Source organism: Eulemur rufifrons, chromosome 13 (assembly GCF_041146395.1).
Source record: "Eulemur rufifrons isolate Redbay chromosome 13, OSU_ERuf_1, whole genome shotgun sequence".
Taxonomy (NCBI): Eukaryota; Metazoa; Chordata; class Mammalia; order Primates; family Lemuridae; genus Eulemur; species Eulemur rufifrons.
The window spans coordinates 14,106,467-14,114,474 of NC_090995.1; the positions used below are offsets into that span (position 1 = coordinate 14,106,467).

The 8,008-nt window shown below is 41.7% G+C and overlaps 1 pseudogene; it reads left to right on the forward strand.

The window, feature by feature from the left end:
• Positions 1 to 657: 657 nt before the first annotated feature.
• LOC138393924 (NADH-ubiquinone oxidoreductase chain 5-like) lies at positions 658 to 7,768 on the forward strand (annotated as a pseudogene).
• Positions 7,769 to 8,008: the final 240 nt, after the last annotated feature.

Sequence of the window (8,008 nt, forward strand, 5' to 3'; positions counted from 1 at the left end):
ATTAGATTATATACATACATCACGTCCTGGTTACCCCTTCAGCAAGTGGTGTCCACTCCGGGTTGTTTCTACCTCTTGACTATAGTGAAGACAGCTGCTGTGAACATCCACCTGCAAGCTTTTGTGTGAACATAGGGTTTCATTTCTCCTGGGTAGCTCACTAGGAGCGGCATTGCTGGATTGTGTAACTCGATGTTGAACCATTTGGAGGAACTGCCAAACTGGGTTTTAAAGCAGATTCCCCATTTTCTGTTTCCACCAACATCGTACGAGAGCTCCGGTTCCCCACATCCTTACCGACACTTGTTATTATCTGCTTGGGGTCACAGCTGTCCTAGTGGGCAGGCGGTGGTGTCTCATCATGGCTTTGATTTCTATTTCCCTGCTGGGTAAGTGATGCTGAACATCTTTTCATATGCTTATTGGCCATTTGTGTATGTTCTTTTGAGAAATGTCTATCTAAATCCTCGGTCCATTTTTACAAATTGGATTATTTGTCCATTTATTAGTGAGTTGTAGTAGTTTTTTTATTCTAGATACAAGTCTCTTATCAAATATATAATTTTGAAAAACTTTTCTCCTGTTCTATGGATTATCTTTCACTCCTTTTTTTAATTTCAGAAAATTTATGGGGTACAAGTGCTTTTTGTTACATGGATGAACTGCATCGTGCTGAAGTCAGGCCTTGCACTGTGCCCAGAACAGGGGACGTCGTACCCACAGGTAGACTTTTATCCCTTGCCCCACCCCCCACTCTCTCCCCTTCTTACTTTTCAATGTCTTCCCCTCTTTGACCACGATCTGTGCAGCACAAAGGTTTTAGTTTTGAGGATGACCAACTTACCTATTTTTCCTTTTGTTGTAGTGCTCTTGGCGCAAGGTTAAATCTGTTCGAATAAAGAGAAAATCTGATTAGATGTCCAAGTGACATTAATTATTACTATGATGTAAAGTGTAAAAGAAAGAACAGTTTCAGAAGGTAAGTGTCTGCTTTTATACGGTTTACCTTGTGATGAAAAGAAAAAGTAAAGATAGAAAACATGAAGGGAAGGGTAGAAAAGAAATATTAAACAAATTTGAACAATTGCTTGTTACTAGCAATGTTTATCGTGTTGTTTCTCTGTAGTAAAAACATTGTATCAGCTACGTAGATCCATCAAATATTTACATTTAGATTTTTGTTTTTCTAGAAATGGAAACAACCATGACTGTATTGTACATTTTCCTTTAAAGCTAATTGTCCAAATATGTTTGAGTACGATTGAATGACTGATTTTAAACTGCTTTACTTTCATGTATATGTCATTACTAGAATAGCACCTTAGTTTATAAAGAAGTCTTGAACTTCTGAACATAATAGCTTCATTGTACAAAACAAGATATATGTACCTTCTACCTATTACACAATTAGATTTCCTCCTCCGTCTGTTGACAGGTATTTTATGAGCTACATCTGCAACATCCAGTAATCTGCTGCAAGAAATAGTGCTGATTTCATTAGAAAATAATTTGCCTTTCAAAACACTTTTTCATATACTCCTAAACACGCTCTAATAATATAACTTAATAATATATAATCAAGGAAAATGCTAGGTACAGCAAAGGAAAAATAAGCATATTGAGTTCAGTGCTGAAAGGGAAAACCTTCCTTGAGTTTCTCCCCCTCTCCGGAGGAGGGGTGGAGAGAGGTTCTGTAGCTATGATTTTGCATATGCACACATAGATCCCTGCGGTGCTTATGGTTACTCTATACCCAGGTTTCTATCGAGGTTTAGTTCTGTTTACTCATCAACATTAAATTTTGAAGCGTTGATGGCCTGCACACTCCAGGAATACCAGGATGGTTATAGAATTCAAACAAGGCTTAAGCTCTTAATAAAAGCTTTAACTAAATGGTTATTTTGAGGGGAAAAAAATTCTATCAAACCATTTAAACCTAAGCAAGCAAACAGTACATTTAAAAATAAAGTTCAAGGGTAACTTTGAAATAAATGAAATGCAGGTTATGATTGACCTTCTTCATTTTTTTTTTTTCTCTTCCAACTAATTCCAGTCTTTTTCATGCACACATTTTTTACCAGAAAGTTCTTCTATGGCTGACTCTGCTTGTTTAACATGAAATCCAAATCTTCCCAGGATTTGGGCTGATTTCCCAGAATTTAGGATATTTTTGTAACAAAGTGACTTTAGAGGTTTTTTTTTTTTTTTCCTTTCACATCTAATTGATTTATTTTTTCCAAAATTTAACTCTTTCAGCTGCCAGAAACACACACACGCCCCCAACACACGAGTGCTGAATAGAAAGATTTGGGTTCTCCTGTTTAGTTTCTCCTGCTTAATGTTTTTCATTTTATTTTGCTTCCAAAGAGCAGGAGGAGAAACGAATGATAACCGGATACCAATGCCCTCAGAAGGATCCTGCAGGCCAACCTGATGGCTTACCAGAGCTGTCCTAACCGACTGACTTCCACTTTGCTCGCTTGCTTGGTGACGCTTCCCTGCCCTTGGACCACTGTCTGATTCGCTTCTCCCACTGTTGACTTGTACGTACCTTAATAGTCTATTGTTTTTAAAGCTTTAGCCTGTTCATGGCAGCTGTACTTGTTGTCATAACTAACTATGCAATTTTAAAATTTATGTGTACGTTTATTTAGGAGATGGGGCCCTGCTCAGTTGCCCAGGCTGGAGCGCAGTGGCACAATTATAGCCCAAACTCTGGGCCTCAAGTGAGCCTCCGACCTCAGTCTCCTGAATGGCTAGGATCACAGGCTCGAGCCCCTACGCCTGCCTGTAACTATGCAGTTTGATGGAATAGAAGGGAAACCAAAGAAGGAATAACGAAAAGAAACAAGATGGTTTTTATGAAAATAAAATGAAATATTTTAGAAATGTCTAAAATTGAGTTGCTTAAAATTAGTATATACAAAATGAATCATAAAAATTTAGCATGCAAAAAATTAGTATGAATCATAAAAAATGGAGGAAAAAGAAAAGTTATTTAAGTCTGAATTAGAAAGTGGCCTACTTGCATTTATTCATAAATTCATTCATTTATCCTAAAAACATTTATTAGGCATTCGCTGTGTGTATTAGATAGTTGAGTAGCCAGGAATATAAAAACAAGTAAATCACAAATCTTAAGAAAATAAAGTCTAGTAGGGAAAGGAGGTGTGTGAACACACCCATTGCAAAAAGAGTCATAACCATAGCAAAGGAATGTTTTTTAAACCTGGAAATGTTTAAATATGTGTTATTGGCTCCCAGGGGACATTTAAAAATAACAATTTGTCTTCTCTGCTAATATGAAATGTGTTATCAATATAAAACATTTGGAAAAAGAGAAAAATGTAAAGAAGAAAATAAAACCTGTCTCCAATTCCACTCCCCAGAAAACTGCTGTAAGTTCTCCCAGTCTTCTTTTTCTTTCTTTATACATATATATATAAAATACTAAATACTTACACTATTTGTATTGTGTCATATTATTTAACACTAAAATTATATAATAATATACATTATAAGTGCTCATATAAAGCATACTTTTACAATATTGGGACCATTTTCTCTAGTAGGCTTTAAGTGCACATTAGTGACAATATAGTGTTCAAACATTAAAATTCTTTTGATTATTAATATCTATAATGAGAATTAACTAAATAATAAATTTAAATAAAGGAGAAAATATTTTTTAAAAATTGGGTTGCCCAGTTTTACACATTCTCAGTGATTAGAGAGGCCACTGATATTTTTCACATCAGTGGACCCTTTTACAGTAATCTGAGCCTCAGTGACGAGGCCGGATCCTGCAGACTGAACCGTATGCACGACCATACGTGTACGTCCTATGTACGGTATAAGTACTATATACTTACATGCAAGTGGACTGGAACTGTATGCACGATTATATCCCACTTAATATCCTCGTTAGAAGGCATACTATTATCTAGAGTTGTCCTAGGCACCCTTACCGTTCTAAGTCTGCACCTTACAACATCCTTTACAATCTCAATCTTACTTCTAGTGTTCGCAGCCTGTGAAGCGGCCGCAGGCCTGGCCCTCTTGGTACAGTAGCCAATACCTGTGGCCTAGATCGTATTCAGAATCTCAATCTTATTCCAACAATTATATTATTTCCAGTAACTGGACATTCTAGCAATTCTATAATCTAAATTACCACAACTTCACACAGCCTAGTAATCAGCCTCGTGGGCTTATCGTTCCTACATCAATTTAACAACAGCAGTAATAACTTCTCACTAACTTCCTTCTCTGACCCACTATTGTCACCCCTTACAGTTTTAACAGTGTGACTTCCCCCTTTATGATCGTGGCAGGTCAGCACCATCTTACAAAAGAGTCCTGAACACGAAAAAAAACCCTTATCTCCCCACACTGATCTTCCTAGCAATGTTTCCAGTTACTCACTGCCACTGAATTACTTCTAGTCTACATTCTCTTTGAAGCCACAGTAATTCCAACGTTAATTACCATCCCTCGAGGAGGTAACCGGACAGAACGATTCCGTGCAGGCCTGGAGTTCCTGTCCTAGACTCTTACTGGCTTCCGACCACTGCTCGTAGCATCAATCTACACCCAAAACTCTCCCGGCTCACTAAGTTTCTTAACCACCATCTTCTGACCTCAGGAACTGCCCCATTCTTGATCTAGAACCTGCTGTGAACAGCGCGCAGCGCGGCCTTCACGGTTCAAATGCCCTTACACGGCCTTCACCCGTGATTCCCTAGAGCCCGTGCCGAAGCCTCAGTGCTGGATCAACCGTCCTTGCAGCCGGACTTCTAAAGCCAGGCGGACAAGGAATGATACGAATTGCCACAATCCTTGACGCAGTAACAAAATCCACAGCATATCCTTTTCTTACACTGTGTCCATGGGCACAATCATAGCTAGTTCCATCTGCCCGCGACACACAGACCTAAAGTCCCTCCTCGCTCACTCGTCAGTCGGCCACACGGCACCAGTCGTGGGAGCCACCCTCATCCAGACACCGTGAGGCTTTGCACGGGCGACGATTCTCACAGCTGCAGGCGGCCTTACATCGTCCATGCTCTCTGTGTCACCAACTCAAACCACGAACCCACTCACAGCCGCACGGCGCTGGAGCACGAGGGGTCCAAGCCCTTCCTCCTCTTGCAGCCCCCTGGCGACCGCCGGCCAGCTCAGCCAGCCTAGCTCTGCCACCCTCCATTCATCCGATGGGTGAATGACTCGTAACCATGGCAGCCCTCCCACGATCAAACATTACAATTATCTTAACAGGCTTATCACCGCTCTCTATTCCCTTCATACACTGCCTGTCGCCCAGCGGGGAAAACCCACGTATCACACACGCAACCTTAACCCGTCCCTCACACGAGAAAACACCTTCACATCTATGCGTAGACTTCCCCTCCTCTTCCTCACCCTAGACCCCAAGATTGCTCCAGGGCCCACGTGCTGTAAATACAGTTTAAACAAAACACTAGACTGTGGATCTGATAATAGAAGCTTAAGTCTTGTTCACCGAGAAAGTAGTGCAACAACTGCTAACTGCGCCCTGCATGTAAAAAATACGGCTTTCTCGGCTTTCAAAGGCTAGAAATAATCCGTGGGCCTTAGGAGTCAAAAAACTGGGGCAACTCCAAGTAAAAGGAATAAATGTATTCTCCTCCTTCACCCTTCTTACACCGATAATCCCAACTTTACCGATCATTACAAACATGAGGGACATTCGTAATGTCCCCGTGTGAAGCCTCCCATCGCCTGGGCTTTCGCCGCCGGCCTCATCCCGACCACAGTACGTATTTTCTCAGGACGAGCGGCAATGATCTCCAACCGACACCGAATAACGATCCAAACCCTAAAATTAACCCCGGCTTCCGGCCGAACCACTTCTCAATGTTATGTGTACCAGCACCACTATTTGTCACCGGACCCATCAGAGCTCTCAATATGACATGTGCACTTGGACCCCAAGATCCATCAGTTCTTTAACGTCTTCTACTAGTCCTCATGACCATACTAATTCTAGCAACAGCAAACAAGTCATTCCAACCATTTATTGCGTGGGAGGGTGTTGGCATCATATCCTTTGTACTAATTGGATGCTGGTGCGGACGAACAGACACAAACACGCCCACTCCAGGCAATCCTGTAGGATCGTATTGGGGATACTGCATTTATTCCGGCCGTAGCATGATTCCTCATACACTCTAACACATGGGGGCTCCAACACATATTTATGCTAAATCACAACCCAAGCGTAATCCCACTCATCGGCCTCCTCTCAGCAGCCACCGGAAAATCTGCCCAACTGGGCTACACCCTTGACCACCACCAGCAAGAGGAGGCCCAACTCCAGCCTCAGCTCTGCTTCACTCCTGCACAATAGTTGGAGCAGGAATTTTTCTCCTAATCCGATTTTACCCCTTAATAGAAAATAACAAAACTATTCAAACTTTAACACTATGTCTAGGTGCTATTACCACGTTATTTACCGCGATCTGTGGTCTCACACAAAGTGATAGCAAACAAATGGTAGCTTTGTCCGCTTCAAGCCAGCCAGGGTCAGTAACGGTCACCATCGGCGTTACTCATCCCTATCTGGCCTCCTCCATTATCCGCAATCCCGCTTTCTTCAAGGCCAGACTACGTATATGCTCCGGGTCTGTCATTCACAACCTCAACGACGAACAAGACATCCGAACACGCAGAGGCCTATTTAAAGCTCTGCCCTTTACATCTTCCTCCCTTACTATTGGAAGCCTGGCACTGACCGGTACGCTTGCTTTTTTTTTTTTTTTGACAGAGTATCGCTCTGTTGCCCGGGCTAGAGTGCCGTGGCGTCAGCCTCGCTCACAGCAACCTCAAACTCCTGGGCTCAAGCCATCCTCCTGCCTCAGCCTCCCGAGTAGCTGGGACTACAGGCATGCGCCACCATGCCTGGCTAATTTTTTCTATATATTTTTTGTTGTCCAGATAATTGCTTTCTATTTTTAGTAGAGACGGGGTCTCGCTCTGGCTCAGGCTGGTCTCGAACTCCTGAGCTCAAACAATCCATCCGCCTCGGCCTCCCAGAGTGCTGGGATCACAGGTGTGAGCCACCGCGCCCGGCTGGGTATGCCTTTTCTAACAGGCTTTTTTAGTCAAAAGACCTCATTATGGAGTCTGCAAATACATCCAGTACCAACGCCTGAGCCCTCACGATTACACTCATTGCAACCTCCCTAACGGCCATCTATAGTACCCGAATTATCTTCTATGCACTACCAGGCCAACTCTGGTTTACAACTTTAACTACCATTAATGACAATAACCCATTTCTAATAAACTCAATTAAACGCCTAGCATTCGGTAGCCTTTTTGCCGGATTCCTCCTGTCCAACAGCATTCTACCCACGAATATCCCCCAAATAACAATACCACTTTCCCTAAAAATAACAGCCCTGGCAGTAACTATTGTAGGTTTCGCCTTGGCAATAGAACTAAACCTCATAACAAACAACTAAAATTTAAACCATCTTCATATACATTCAAATTCTCAAACTCATTAGGATTTTATCCAATGATCACACATCGTCTGATCCCCTTATTCAACTTACCCATAAGCCAAAACACAGCATCTCTCCTACTAGACCTAATCTGATTAGAAAAAACCATACCAAAAAACATGTCCCACCTACAAATATCCTCCGTTATTGTAGCTAACCAAAAAGACCTAATTAAATTATACTTTCTCTCTCTCCTCACCTCTAGCTTCCTCTTTTACTAATTACCTAGTCCCTCAGCCTATCTTGGAAAATCTCAATAACAATTAGGACGATAATAAATAAAGATCAACCAGTAATCACTGCAAACCAGCTAGTATAATTATAAAGAGTAGTCACCCCTAAAGAATGTTCACGAATTACACTGGCCTCTTTACTCTCAAAAATAACCCAATCCTCTGAACTGTTAAAACCAACTGCCATTCCTACCCCACTGTGTTCAGCTATTCACACTATCATGAACA